This window comes from Leucoraja erinacea, chromosome 23 (assembly GCF_028641065.1).
Source record: "Leucoraja erinacea ecotype New England chromosome 23, Leri_hhj_1, whole genome shotgun sequence".
Classification (NCBI taxonomy): Eukaryota; Metazoa; Chordata; class Chondrichthyes; order Rajiformes; family Rajidae; genus Leucoraja; species Leucoraja erinaceus.
In genome coordinates, this window is record NC_073399.1 from 5,577,553 (window position 1) to 5,590,649 (window position 13,097).

Genomic DNA, 13,097 nt, shown 5'->3' on the forward strand with positions numbered 1-13,097 from the left:
GAATTTCATTGACCCATCAGGGACACATGACAATAAACTCTTGAACTGGAACTTGAAGGCATACAAACAATAAAATTAATCAGGAGGACAGTGAAACTAGTAGAACTAGTTTGGGGGAGGGACGGAAAACAAGGGTTACATGAAATTCGAAATACGTATTTTCACCAACTGAACTGGTTATTTACAGGGATTTTCTAAAGTGGCCTTGGATTGATCTCAGGAAACACCTCGGGAAATACATTAGTTTTGCACCTGGGCTCCAGCATTAGACCGGTAGATCAGGTTAAACTATTTTGCATTGCCCTTTCAACTGACCACGCCCCCTGCTGGGATGAAGTGTTTCTGGTTTGCATGGACTCATTCTGCTGATCAAATAATTTTTACACCAGAGCTTCTCAGGTCTGGAGTGAAAGTCGCTGCAGACCACCGCCTGAACCTAGTTTTTTCCCTCTCAACCCACATTCCATCCTCTAGCTTCACAATTTGTATCTCTACTATCCTTTTGTCTCACACCTATTTTAATCTCTGACCTTTGTTCCAACCATCTCTACCTATCACCCCCCACCCCCCCCCTTATCTATTGTATCCACTGTTCCAGGTGTGGTCTCCTGTATATCGGCGAGACCAAGCGCAGGCTCGGTGATCGGGTCGCTGAAAACATACGCTCAGTCTGCTTGTTGCTTGTGGAGATGCAGTTTGACTATTGACCACCAGGAGGTAAGGCTGCCCTTACCAAACGTCCACTACATGCATCGCCCAGCAGGGGTCACTGGAGATCGAATAGACATATCTCCCAATTAAAAATGTTATCTCTCCACAAGGCTGACCAGTAGAAACCCATAACTGAAGTTAGTGTGGATAAGAATGTTCTATAACGTGCTTGGACTACGTCTGAGGGACTTGGTAAATGAGGGTAGTGTACTACACCTGGTAAAACCCTGGTCTTGTTAAGTTTATGACTACAGCTATATATAAAACATAAGGCAAGAAAGCATTAGGGGAAGCTCTAAGATCTGGACAGTGTAAACCACAGGAAAAAGTGGTCAGTTTTGATTCAGACAGAATATACATAAGCTGTAGAATTCAATGGAGAAACAAGGAAATTCAGAAGCTGAATTACAAAAAAAGACATGAAGTGGTAGAGTAACTCAGCGGGTCAGGCAGCATCTCTGGAGAACATGATAGGTGACGTTTTGGGTTGGGACCCTTCTTCAGACTGATTATGATGTGCGGTTGAATATGGGTAGGGAGTATAAGATGAAGACGAGGAGAGCTACGTTTTCTGTCCAGAAAGAGAGAGTGTGAGAGCAGGCGTGAAGGATGAGGACAATTTTGGTACAATCAGCTAAACCTTTTCTTGCAACCTTTCTCCATCAAGCCCTAATGTCATTGAAGTGGGAAACTTCAAAGCAAAGGAGCTGGCACTGAGCCCAGCTAAACCCTTGTACACAGCTTCCTTGGCAACCATTTCCTCTTTCATTGCCGGCACGGATGCAATTTTGGGCTTTTACTTTTCCGCTCAGCCGAAAGTGCAGTATTTTCTCAAATGCTTTGCTAAAACCAGTTCACAATACAACAAAAATATATGCTTACAAAATTAATTTAGTTGAGTGTACATGTCCATGTCTTTTTCATGAACTTCATTAACATTGTTGTTTGTGTTACTCTTCTCTTTTGTAAGCAAACACGAAGTATTTAAAAGTTTATCCATATTATTCATCTTCACATTCATTTCTCTTTTGGTAGCCATTCACCTGATCTGTGGATCCTCAGCCCAATCTCCGTGATTCCAGAGATGCTGTCTGACCCACTGAGTTACTCCAGCTTTTTGTGTCTATCTCCTTGAATACACTTCAGTCCAGGACGTTTAATTAATAATAACTTTATGGATATCATTGCTCGGCGTGATATTTCAGTATGACTTGGAACATTAATGTGTTGACCATCTGTTACGTCACACAGATCAGACACAGGTCAATGTAACACTCTTCATCTGTGCTAATCTATTTATGAAACCATGCATGTCAGCCACAAATTGTAATCTGATAATTTGCTAAATGCCAGATTGAGTCAATGATTACAAAATTGCCATCATAAAAATCTGTACAAGAACCTATGAAATAGTCATAAACTTTTCAAAATTAACACAGATTGGATTACGCTTGTATAAAACTACTAACACAAATTACATATAACCCATAATTTATTATTCCTTCCGTGGGAGAAAGGAAAATTGCTTTTGGAGCAATTGATAATTCTGGTTTACTGTTAAATTGTAGGGTACAATTCGCCTCATTTTCAAAAAAATGTAATTAATTACATTTTAATTTACTTGAAAATGTGATGAATTGTAGTCTACAGTTTAACAGTAAAATCAAAATGTAGACACGAGGAACTGCTGAATTACAAAACCCCCCCCCCCCCCCTACAAAGTGCGCTAGAGTAATTCAGTGGGTCAGGAAGCATCTCTGGAAGACAAGGATAGGTGACGGTTCAGACCGGGACCCTTATTCAGATTAATTGTAGTGGAGGGAAGGAAGCTGGAAAAGAGGTGGGAGCGGGGCAAAGCCTGGAAAGTGATCGGTAGGTACAGGTGAGCGGTTGATTGGCAGATGGGTAGACAAAGGCTGGAGATGAAAAGAAGTAAAAAGGGTGTAGGATAAGGCGAGAAGAAGAGAGAAGTGTGAAGCCAGAGGAAAGAATATAGTAGTAAGGGCTCAGGGGAAAGGTGACGGGATAGTGGGATAAATGGATGCACATCAAGGAGGGACACAGGGAAGACGGGGGAGAAAGGAGAATGGGGTATTAGGTTGTTACCTAAACTTGGAGAGTTCAATATTCATACTGTGAGTTGTAAGCTGCCCAAGTAAAATATGAGGTGCTGTTTCTTCAGGTTGCATGTGGTCTCAGACTGGCAATGGAGGAAGTCTTGGTCGGTATAGGAAAGGGTGTTAAAATGGTTTGCAACTGGGAGATCCCGCAGGGCTAAGTGGACAGCGTAAAAGTGGCCTAGTCTATGCTTGGTAGACAAAAGTGCTGGAGAAACTCAACGGGTGGAGCAGCATCTATGGAGCAAAGGAAATAGGCAATGTTTTGGGCCGAAACCCTTCCTCTGGAGGGGGTGGGGGGGGGGGGGGGGGGGGGGGGGGGGGGGGGGGGGAGAAGAAAGGAAAAAGGAAAAAGGAGGCGCGGAGCCCGAGGGCTGAGGGAGAGCTGAGAAGCGGAGGATACAGCAAGGGCTACTGGAAATTTGAGAATTCAATGTTTATGTCACTAGGGTGCAGACTGCCCAAGCGGAATATGAGGTGCTGCTCCTCCAATTTCCAGTGGTGCTCACTCTGGCCATGGAGGAGGCCCAGGACAGAGAGGTTGGATTCAGAATGGGGGGGGGGAGTTGAAGTGTTGAGCCACCGGGAGGTCAGGCTGGTTAATGTGGACCGAGCGGAGGTGTTTGGCGAAACGATCGTCAAGCCTACCTTGGTGTTGTTTGGTGTAAAGGAGGTGACATTGGGAGCACCAAATACAGTAGACGAGGTTAGAGTCACTGTCTCAGCTGGAAGGAATGCTGGCGTTCCTGTAAGGTTGTGAGGGATGAAGTGGAGGGCCAGGTGTTTCATCTCCTGCAGGTGCTGGGGAAAGTGCCTGGGGAGGGAGTAATGTGGGCAGGAGGGTATGAGACTGAGGTTCGTTCACTGAAGGAGACTACCAGGTGAATGGGGGAGAAGATTCAAGGATGTTCCTAGGGCAGGGTGGAAGGATCTAACCTGCAAAACTGCTGCACCCTTGGATCCAGTGAGGTGAGATGAATGACCATTGACCATTGGGCAGCTGCATCATGGTGTTGAGATTTCACTTGGGCCTTCTCAGAGAGGCCCTTATAGTCAGCAAAATCAGGGGTGGGGTTCAGCCAGCTGTGATTGCAATGAATTATTTAAATAATTATTGAATGTGTCTGACTATTAACAAAGCGATTTCTATTTTTGGATGAAAAGATTGGAAAGTCGTCCATCCACTGACGCTGGAAACCCCTGTTCCGTGATTGCCCAACTCACACCCTAGCTACTGGCTCACTCAACCAAGCACCTCCGGCCTCACATGCCAGAGAATGTGGCTCCTACTATCAGTCACCTCAGAACCCATAGAACTAAAGCTCTACTCAATCTCTTTGACCCATCCAAGGAGAAAATGAGACGCTTAATATCCGTCAAAGAGATGTCAATAGCTCGTCAAGGTTTCCTCAAAAGAAGATAGACACAAAAAGCTGGAGTTACTCAGCGGGTCAGACAGCATCTTTGGAGAAAAGGAATAGGTGATCCAAATGTCACCTATTCCTTTTTCTCCAGAGATGCTGTATGTCCCGCTGAGTAACTCCAGTGTTTTGTGTCTATCTTCGGTTTAAACTAACATCTGCAGTTCAATCCTACACATGGACAATGTTCACCAGCATCCAAAAAAAACCCCAAATTATGTTATAAAGTTTTCATGTAGCCTTTTATTAACGTTTTATTATTAACATTGTAGGTCAAGGTCTTGGCATTTTCAAAAATTATTAATGAGAAATATCTATGATCAAAAATCATTGGCTTCATCCATCATTGGAGATTTTAACTATAATTGGTCTAAAATCATTTGCCAAATGCTTGTCATGTTGAAGCATTAGAATGGAATACTTACAGGATTGTAAATACATGTTTCAAGGAAATATGAGACTGCAAGCTGAATAATATTCAACAACATTTTCAGCAATGTATCTGAAATTAATCATCAAGCCAATGCAAAGATGGTCTAAAATTATGGACATGGATTACATCAGCTTAAACATAGAAACATAGAAACATAGAAAGTAGGTGCGAGAGCAGACCACCAGGTCCATCGAGCCCGCACCGCCATTCGCTCATGGCTGAACACTAAACAGACACACTTACCCACAAACAGTAGACACAAGACACAGAACACAAGACACTACCCTCCCCTTTATACCGCTATCACCCCTCTCCACCCCAAGAACCTCGTGATCTCCTGGGGGAGGCAAAAAAACGGATAAAAACCCAGGTCCAATTCGGGAAAAAAATCCGGGAAATTCCTCTCCGACCCCAATCTAGGCGATCGACACTTGTCCAGGAGATCACTCAGGTCTTACTATACTAACCATACCTAGGTCCATATCCCTGCCCTCTCCCCATAGCCCCTTATCCCCTTGGCAGCTAAAAAAACATCTATTTTAGTCTTAAATATATTTAAAGTTTCTGCTTCCACTGCTCCCTGGGGCAGTGAATTCCATAAATTAACCACCCTCTGGGTGAAGAAGTTCTTCCTCATCTCAGTTTTAAAAGAGCCCCCCCTTATTCTGCAACTATGTCCCCTAGTTCTAGTTTCCCCGATCATTGGGAACATCCTCGGTGCATCCACCCGATCAAGGCCCCTCACGATCTTATATGTTTCAATGAGATCGCCTCTCATTCTTCTAAACTCCAAAGAGTAGAGTTCCAGCCTACTTAACCTTTCCTCATATGTCAATCCCCTCATTGCAGGAATTAATCTTGTAAACCTTCGCTGCACTGACTCCAGGGCTAGTACATCCTTTCTTAAGTATGGACCCCAGAACTGTACACAGTATTCCAAATGTGGTCTCACTAATACTGTGTACAGCTGCAGCAAGACCTCCGTGTTTTTATGCTTAAAGGTATTTTGAGATAGATATGAAGCATGTATTTTATGTTAAAATAATGAATTCTGTTTATACAACACCCTCTGTGAGTTCAAATCTCAATGTCAAAATTCCCAAATCTGAGACAGATTTTTCTTTTTCAAGAAAAAAAGATCTAAACTCTTCTTCCTTTGTCCTCTTATAATTTTAGTTTTTAGTTTAGTTTTAGTTTATTCGTTTAGAGATACAGCATGGAAACAGGCCCTTCAGCCCACCGAATCTGCGCTGCTCAACCATACAACAATTTTATCTTACATACAATTTACAGAAGTCAATTAATCTACAAACCTGCATGTCTTTGGAATGTGGGAGGAAACCAGAGCCCATGGTTCCAGGGAGAACGTACAAACTCCGCAGAGACAGCACCTATAGTCGGGATCGAAACTGGATTACATTTATTTAAACATGTAAATGCCTGTGTTAAAATACCAATCAAAAACATTTTTATATACTTGTCTTTCTTAAGCAGTCCCTTCAAGTCAAGGATAATTTGCATGTGCCTCCGTTCCATGACGTAGAAAAATTATGTTGGTGTTTTATTGCTCTCATCTCAAATACTTGGGAAGTGAAATGTCAAGGAATTAACACCTTAATACCACGGGTAAAACGTTAAGACCTTTAGATGACCTTTACTTAAAGATTGGGTTTAATGCCTCTGACTGTATTAATGAATGCATATTTCTTATAATAAATGGGAGCCAAGCAAAGATTCCACATTTTAAGAAAATGTTAATCTTAAACATAAATATATATTTTTTAATTGTCATCAGCATATTGTGAGACTGAGGATGCTAAAAGCCTTAGGACACACAAAATGTCAATAGACAATAGGCGCAGGAGTAGGTCTTTCGGCTCTTCGAGCCAGCACCGCCATTCAATATGATCATGGCTAATCATCCCCAATCAGTACCCCGTTCCTGCCTTCTCCCCATATCTCCTGACTCCGCTATCTTTAAGGGCCCTATCTAGCTCTCTCTTGAAAGTATCCAGAGAACTGGCCTCCACCACTCTCTGAGGCATAGAATTCCACAGACTCACAACTCTCTGTGAGAAAAAGTGTTTCCTCGTCTCTGTTCTAAATGTCTTACCCCTTATTCTTAAACTGTAGCCCCTGGTCCTGGACTCCCCCAACATTGGGCACATGTTTCCTGCCTCTAGCATGTCCAAACCCGTAATAATCTTATATGTTTCAATAAGATCCTCTCTCATCCTTCTAAACTCCAGAGTATACAAGCACAGCCACTCTAGTCCCTCAGCATATGACAGTCCCGCCATCCGGGGAATTAACCTTGTAAACCTACGCTGCACTCCCTCAATAGCAAGAATGACCTTCCTCAAATTAGGGAACCAAAAGTGCACACAATACTCCAGGTGTGGTCTCACTAGGGCTCTGTACAACTGCAGACGACCTCAGTCCAAGTGCTCAGAAGCCATAGATGGGAGACTTCCAACGTAATGTTTGAAACACAAGCCCTCAGCTTCTCTTGACCTCACATGCGCAGAATAGCGTGTTTTGTGGTGTGAGAGGAAGGAAAACAGCAGAAACAATTCTGGTTCAGTCCTAACCTTCAGTAGCGTCTGTGCAGACGTTCTCTCTGAATGCAGGGGTGTCCTCCAGGTACTCCAGTATCCTGTCACATCCCAACATGTGCGAGTCTGTATGTAATTTGGCTGCTCTAATTTGCCCCTGGAGTGTTCGTGAATGGTAGAATCTGAGGGGAGTTGACAGGAATGTGGGGAGAATAAAATTGGATTATTATAGAATTTAAAATGATTACAAATGGGTTGACAGTCAGTGCGGAGTTTGCACTGATAGCTCTATGACTCTACTGCTTCACTGGATCTTTGCCATCCCTTGCCTAACAAATTAACTTTTCATTTTGGATAACATTCAAACATTCAAGCAATGATAAATGCAATTTCATGGCACATCTGCAAATCTGCTCCCATGGTGCTGCTGACAAGCATTTTGTTCACAGAATTAAACCTCTTGCCAATTACCAGCCTTACATACAGTTTACAATTGTATCTTTGGGAAAAAAAGAACAATAAATACAACACAAACGTTTGGATATGTTCCAATATCTTTTGGTTCCAAGATGGCGGCGGTGGCTTAACAGCTGCAGCCCACCTGCAGCCCGTCTGTTTTTTTTTTTCTTTCGTTTTGTTCCTTGTCATGTTTTAGTTAATTTTGTTTTATTAAGTTGTGTATGTGTGTGGGTGGGGTGGGAGAAACATGCTTTGGCCTCTTCCTTCGGGGATGCGACTTTTTTTTCGGTCGTATCCCCCGTCTCCGTCTGCGCCGAGGCCTAATGGCGGAGCTGGCTGCAACGGAGCTGTAGCGGCAGCAGCAGCAGCGGAGACCTGACTCGGCCCTGGAGCTGTGGCGGCAGCAGAGGGAGTACAAAGAGGGAAGAGCCAGAGACTTTAAGATTTTGCCTCCCACCACAGTGAGGAGGTGTTTGGTGAACTCACTGTGGTGGATGTTAAATTTGTGTTGACTATGTGTTTTTGTCATTTTTTAAAATTATATGTATGACTAGGGAAACAAAATTTCGTTCAGACCGAAAGGTCTGAATGACAATAAACGAATCTAATCTAATCTAATCTAATCTAATATTTGTAGTAAACCAATGTTTTACTGACAAGTGTCCAAGCAAAACATTGGAAATCTGATTGATTTTGAAGTGTGGTTTCCTTTTCTCTTCCAACTACAGTTGAAACCACCAAAAATCAGATCATTTGACCAGTAAAATAAACCAACTGGTACGTATGGCCCTTTAATTCTTAGAGAGATTAATACAAAGGGGGGGGGGGGAGCTGATGTGGGGGAGGGGCACTCTAGTTTAGAATCCCATGCCCAGGGGATAAGTCTGTGTTCATTTGTTTGTTCGTTCGATCGTTCCGGTATGTTCCAGTGAAGGCGCTGTGCTCACGACAGCCAGCCAACAGGCGCTTGTCTTTTTCTTTTTGTTTTCACTTTTAATTTCATGTTTTTGTGTACCGTGTTGTGTGTTGTGACTGTTGGCAGACCAATTTCCCTCCGGGGATGAATAAAGTTTTATCCTATTGTATCGTATCATACATAACTTTATATGTGAAATTATAATCTGTCTACTTAATAATTTAACATTACATACAATACAATACCATTTACTTGTCATTTGAACCTCACATGAGGTTCAAACGAAATTTGGTTTCTGCAGTCATACAAGAAAAGAACCAAGACGCACACCAACACAATTTACACAAACATCCATCACAGTGAATCTCCTCCTCACTGTGATGGAAGGCAAGGTCTTGTCTCTTCCCTGCTCTCCATTCTTCTCCCGATGTCAAAGTCAAAGCCCCCGGTGGGCGCTAGCAAGTCCGCGGCCATTTGAAGCCGCGCCGGGCGATGTAAGGCCCTGCTCCGGGTCTTGATGTTGGAGCCCCCGGCAGGCGCTAGCAAGTCCCGCAGCTGTTTAAGTCGCGCCGGGCGATGTAAGGCCCCGCTCCAGGTCACTTTGAACCCCACAATTCGGGCGGGAGAAGTCGCCGTTGCCGGTGCCCCGCAAAGCGGTCTCCCACTGGGGACCCGTGAGCTCCCGGTGTCACCATCCACCGGAGTCGGGTCGCAGCCGCGCGCCACCGCAGCTCTCCACGTTCCGAACTCTCCACGCTCCGAAGCCGGCCAGCTCCACGATGGTAGGTCCGCAGCTCCGCAGGCTCCGTGACTTGAGCCCCCAGGTCGTTCCGGTTGGAGGCCGCTCCACGGTGCTAGGCCCCAACGACAACGGAGACCCAACAGGGAAAAGATCGGGTCCCCGTGCAGGGAAGAGATTTAAAAGTTTCCCCCACGCCCCCCACACATACACATTTAAAAGCCGACTACAAACTATACCCTCAACGGGACAAAAAAATTAAAAAAAAGACAGACTGCAGAGGCCGCTGCGACGTCGGTCAACGCCCACCCACTCACATTGGTGATTCCAAAGAAAATTATATATTTCTACCTTATCTATAAAAAGAAAAAGATAACTAAAACAGGTACAATCTTCTCATAAATTAGTATTTTAATCTATTGTGCATGAACATTAAATTTCCATTGAATTTGCAAGAAATTCCTTTTCCATTTAAATGATTTTGTCACCTACAATGTTAGTTCAACTCGACCAAAATACAATAAAGACTTTGATGGAAACTGTCCATGTTCATTATAGATACAGTAACTTATGGAATATGACTAGGTGTTGTAGGATGGAGTTTAAATGTAGGAATCCAGAAGATGATATTAACTCTGCCATATTGTACACTGTTGTGCAACCATCTATAGAAATCGGAGTTGTCAAGAGCTTATAGTGTGACCTACTCCGTCCAATTTGTATGTTCATACCACTGTGCTGAATAGCAAGAATCCATTAGAACTGATGCTTGACACTGACCTATACTGCAAGGGAAAGCTAATGCCATAGAGATTGCTTGGATTTTATGTGGAGCTTTCACTAAGGCCATCAGTGAGTACTAGTGCTCAGCTGGTGATCATGAGAACCAGGCCAATGTTACCCGAACAAAGAGTCTGCTGTGACAGTCCTGTTTTATATGCTAACCAATAAAAACATGCAAAGGTATTATTGTAAGAGGATGAATTAATGAAGGATACATTAACAGCTACCCAGGTAGTATTTTTTAATGTATTAGATCATCCCAAGGTGCATGAGATTAACAGTGACTTAGTCATATGGATTTATGAATGGCTTACTGACAGAAGACAGAGAGGTGGGTGGAAGGACACTATTCAGACTGGGGAACTGTGACCATTGGAGTTCTGCAGGGATCTGTGCTGGGACTTGTGTTGTTTGTGATATACATAAATGACCTGGACATAAATACAGAAGGGTTGGTTATTAAATTTGCAGATGATACCAAGGTTGTTGGGGTCGCAGACTGAGAGGAAGCTGTCCAAGTATAAAACAGGATATACTGTAGATCAGTGACTGAAATGGGCGATAAATGGTCATTAGCATTTAATCTGAGCAAGTGTGAGGTGTTGCACACTGGGAGGTTTAAAGTAAGGAGGAAATATACTATTAATGGCAAGTTCCTTAACAGCATTGATGTACAGAGGGATGTTGTGGTACAAGTCCATAGCTCCCCGAAAGTGGCAACACAAATGGATAGAGTGGTAAAGAAGGCACATGGTTTGTTTGCATTCATTGGTCAAGGATTGAGTAAAGGGACTTAAAAAGGGAGATTTATCAGAATAATGTCTGCTATAGGGGGTTACTAGCAACAAAGGTTGGACAGACTTGGAGTGTTTCCTCTAGAACACCGAAGGTTGAGGGGAGACCTGTTAGATATATATATATATATAGAATTGTGAGAGGCATAGATAGGGTTGACAGTCAGAACCATTTTCCCAATGTGGAAATGTCAGTCTGGAGGGCATAGCTTTAAGGTGAGAGAGGCAAAGTTCAAAGGAAATTTGTTGGGGAAGGTTTTTTACATGGAGGGTGGTGAGTGCCTGGAATGCACTGCCAGGTGTGGGGGTGGAGGTAGATATGATAGAGGCATTTAAGAGACTGGTGGATAGATACATGGATACACAGGGAATGGAAACATATGGATTGTGTGCAGGCAGATGAGAACTGGTCTTGGCATCATGTTCAGCATAGACAATATGGGCCAAAGGGCCTGTTGCAGTGTTGTACTGTTCTATGTTCAATTAACTTTATCACATAAAGAAAATGACCCATCCCAGTCAAGGATGACAAAAAAATTGAATAGTCTCATCTCCAAGGCCAAAAAACGTTATAGCGAGATTTAAAGGATTGTGCTAGGACTTTTGGACATTTATAAGTTGGAGAAGATTAATGCGATAGGGAGTGGGAACAAATATTGGAAAGTGCCTTTAAATATATTAACTGCAGTGTAAAGTTAAATTGCAAGCAAAGTACGCTAAGATGAATAACACTGAATGCTAGAAAACATAGCTCAAAAATATCTTGGCTCAATTAGATTATTGAAAATAAATAGTATTGGAGGTTTTTGAGATGCTAAAGTTTGTACGTATTGATGTAGTAAAATGCTACTTTATGTTTATTTAAAGTTTTAATGCAATTAATTGTATAAAATCTCAAATAATCTGTCTATATTTTGGAGTCACTGAAGTATTCCTTTCTTACATTTAGTTCTAGCTGTAATCAGTGAATGTTATTATTAATCTTTGATATGTAACATATTTCAAAGACCGGTGATTTTTTTTGTCTAACACACTGCTCGTTTTACATTCATTTGCTCCTACAGGTATTAAATAAAAAATGTGATAATATAAATGGGGGGAAAACATAGCCTTTAAACATCTGCAGACTTTTTTAATTTACTTTGTTTTAATTAGCAAGAACAGCTCTTATTACTAATACCAATTTGGCGATTAGAATAAAGTTATTCCTTTAGGAGGGCCTAAATATCAAAATAACAATCAGCACGGGAGCACCTCAAGGCTGCGTGCTCAGCCCCCTGCTGTACTCACTCTGTACCCATGACTGCGTAGCCAACCACAGTGCGAACTCCATCATCAAGTTCGCTGATAACACCACTGTTGTGGGGCGTATCACTGATGGGGTTGAGTCAGAATATAGAAGGGAGATCGAGCAACTGTCCATATGGTGCCAGCACAATAACCTGGCCCTCAACACCAGCCAAACCAAGGAACTGATTGTGGACTTTGGAAGGAGTAGGAGGGGGACCCACAGCCCCATTTATATCTACGGGTCGATGGTTGAAAGGGTCAAGAACTTCAAATTCCTGGGCGTGCATATCTCTGAAGATCTTTCCTGGTCCGAGAACACTAACGCAATTATCAAAAAAGCTCATCAGCGCCTCTACTTCCTGAGAAGATTAGGGAGAGTCGGTTTGTCAAGGAAGACTCTCTCTAACTTCTACAGGTGCACAGTAGAGAGCATGCTGACCGGTTGCTTCGTGGCTTGGTTCAGCAATTTGAGCGCCCTGGAGAGGAAAAGACTACAAAAAGTAGTAAACACTGCCCAGTCCATCATCGGCTCTGACCTTCCTTCCATCGAGGGGATTTATCGCAGTCGCTGCCTTAAAAAGGCTGGCAGTATCATCAAAGACCCACACCATCCTGGCCACATACTCATCTCCCTGCTACCTTCAGGTAGAAAGTACAGGAGCCTGAAGACTGCAACAACCAGGTTCAGGAATAGCTACTTCCCCACAGCCATCAGGCTATTAAACCTGGCTCGGACAAAACTCTGATTATTAATAACCACTTTCTGCTATTTGCACTTTATCAGTTTATTTATTCATGTGTGTATATATTTATATCATGGTATATGGACACATTTATCTGTTTTGTAGAAAATGCCTACTATTTTCTGTGTGCTTAAGC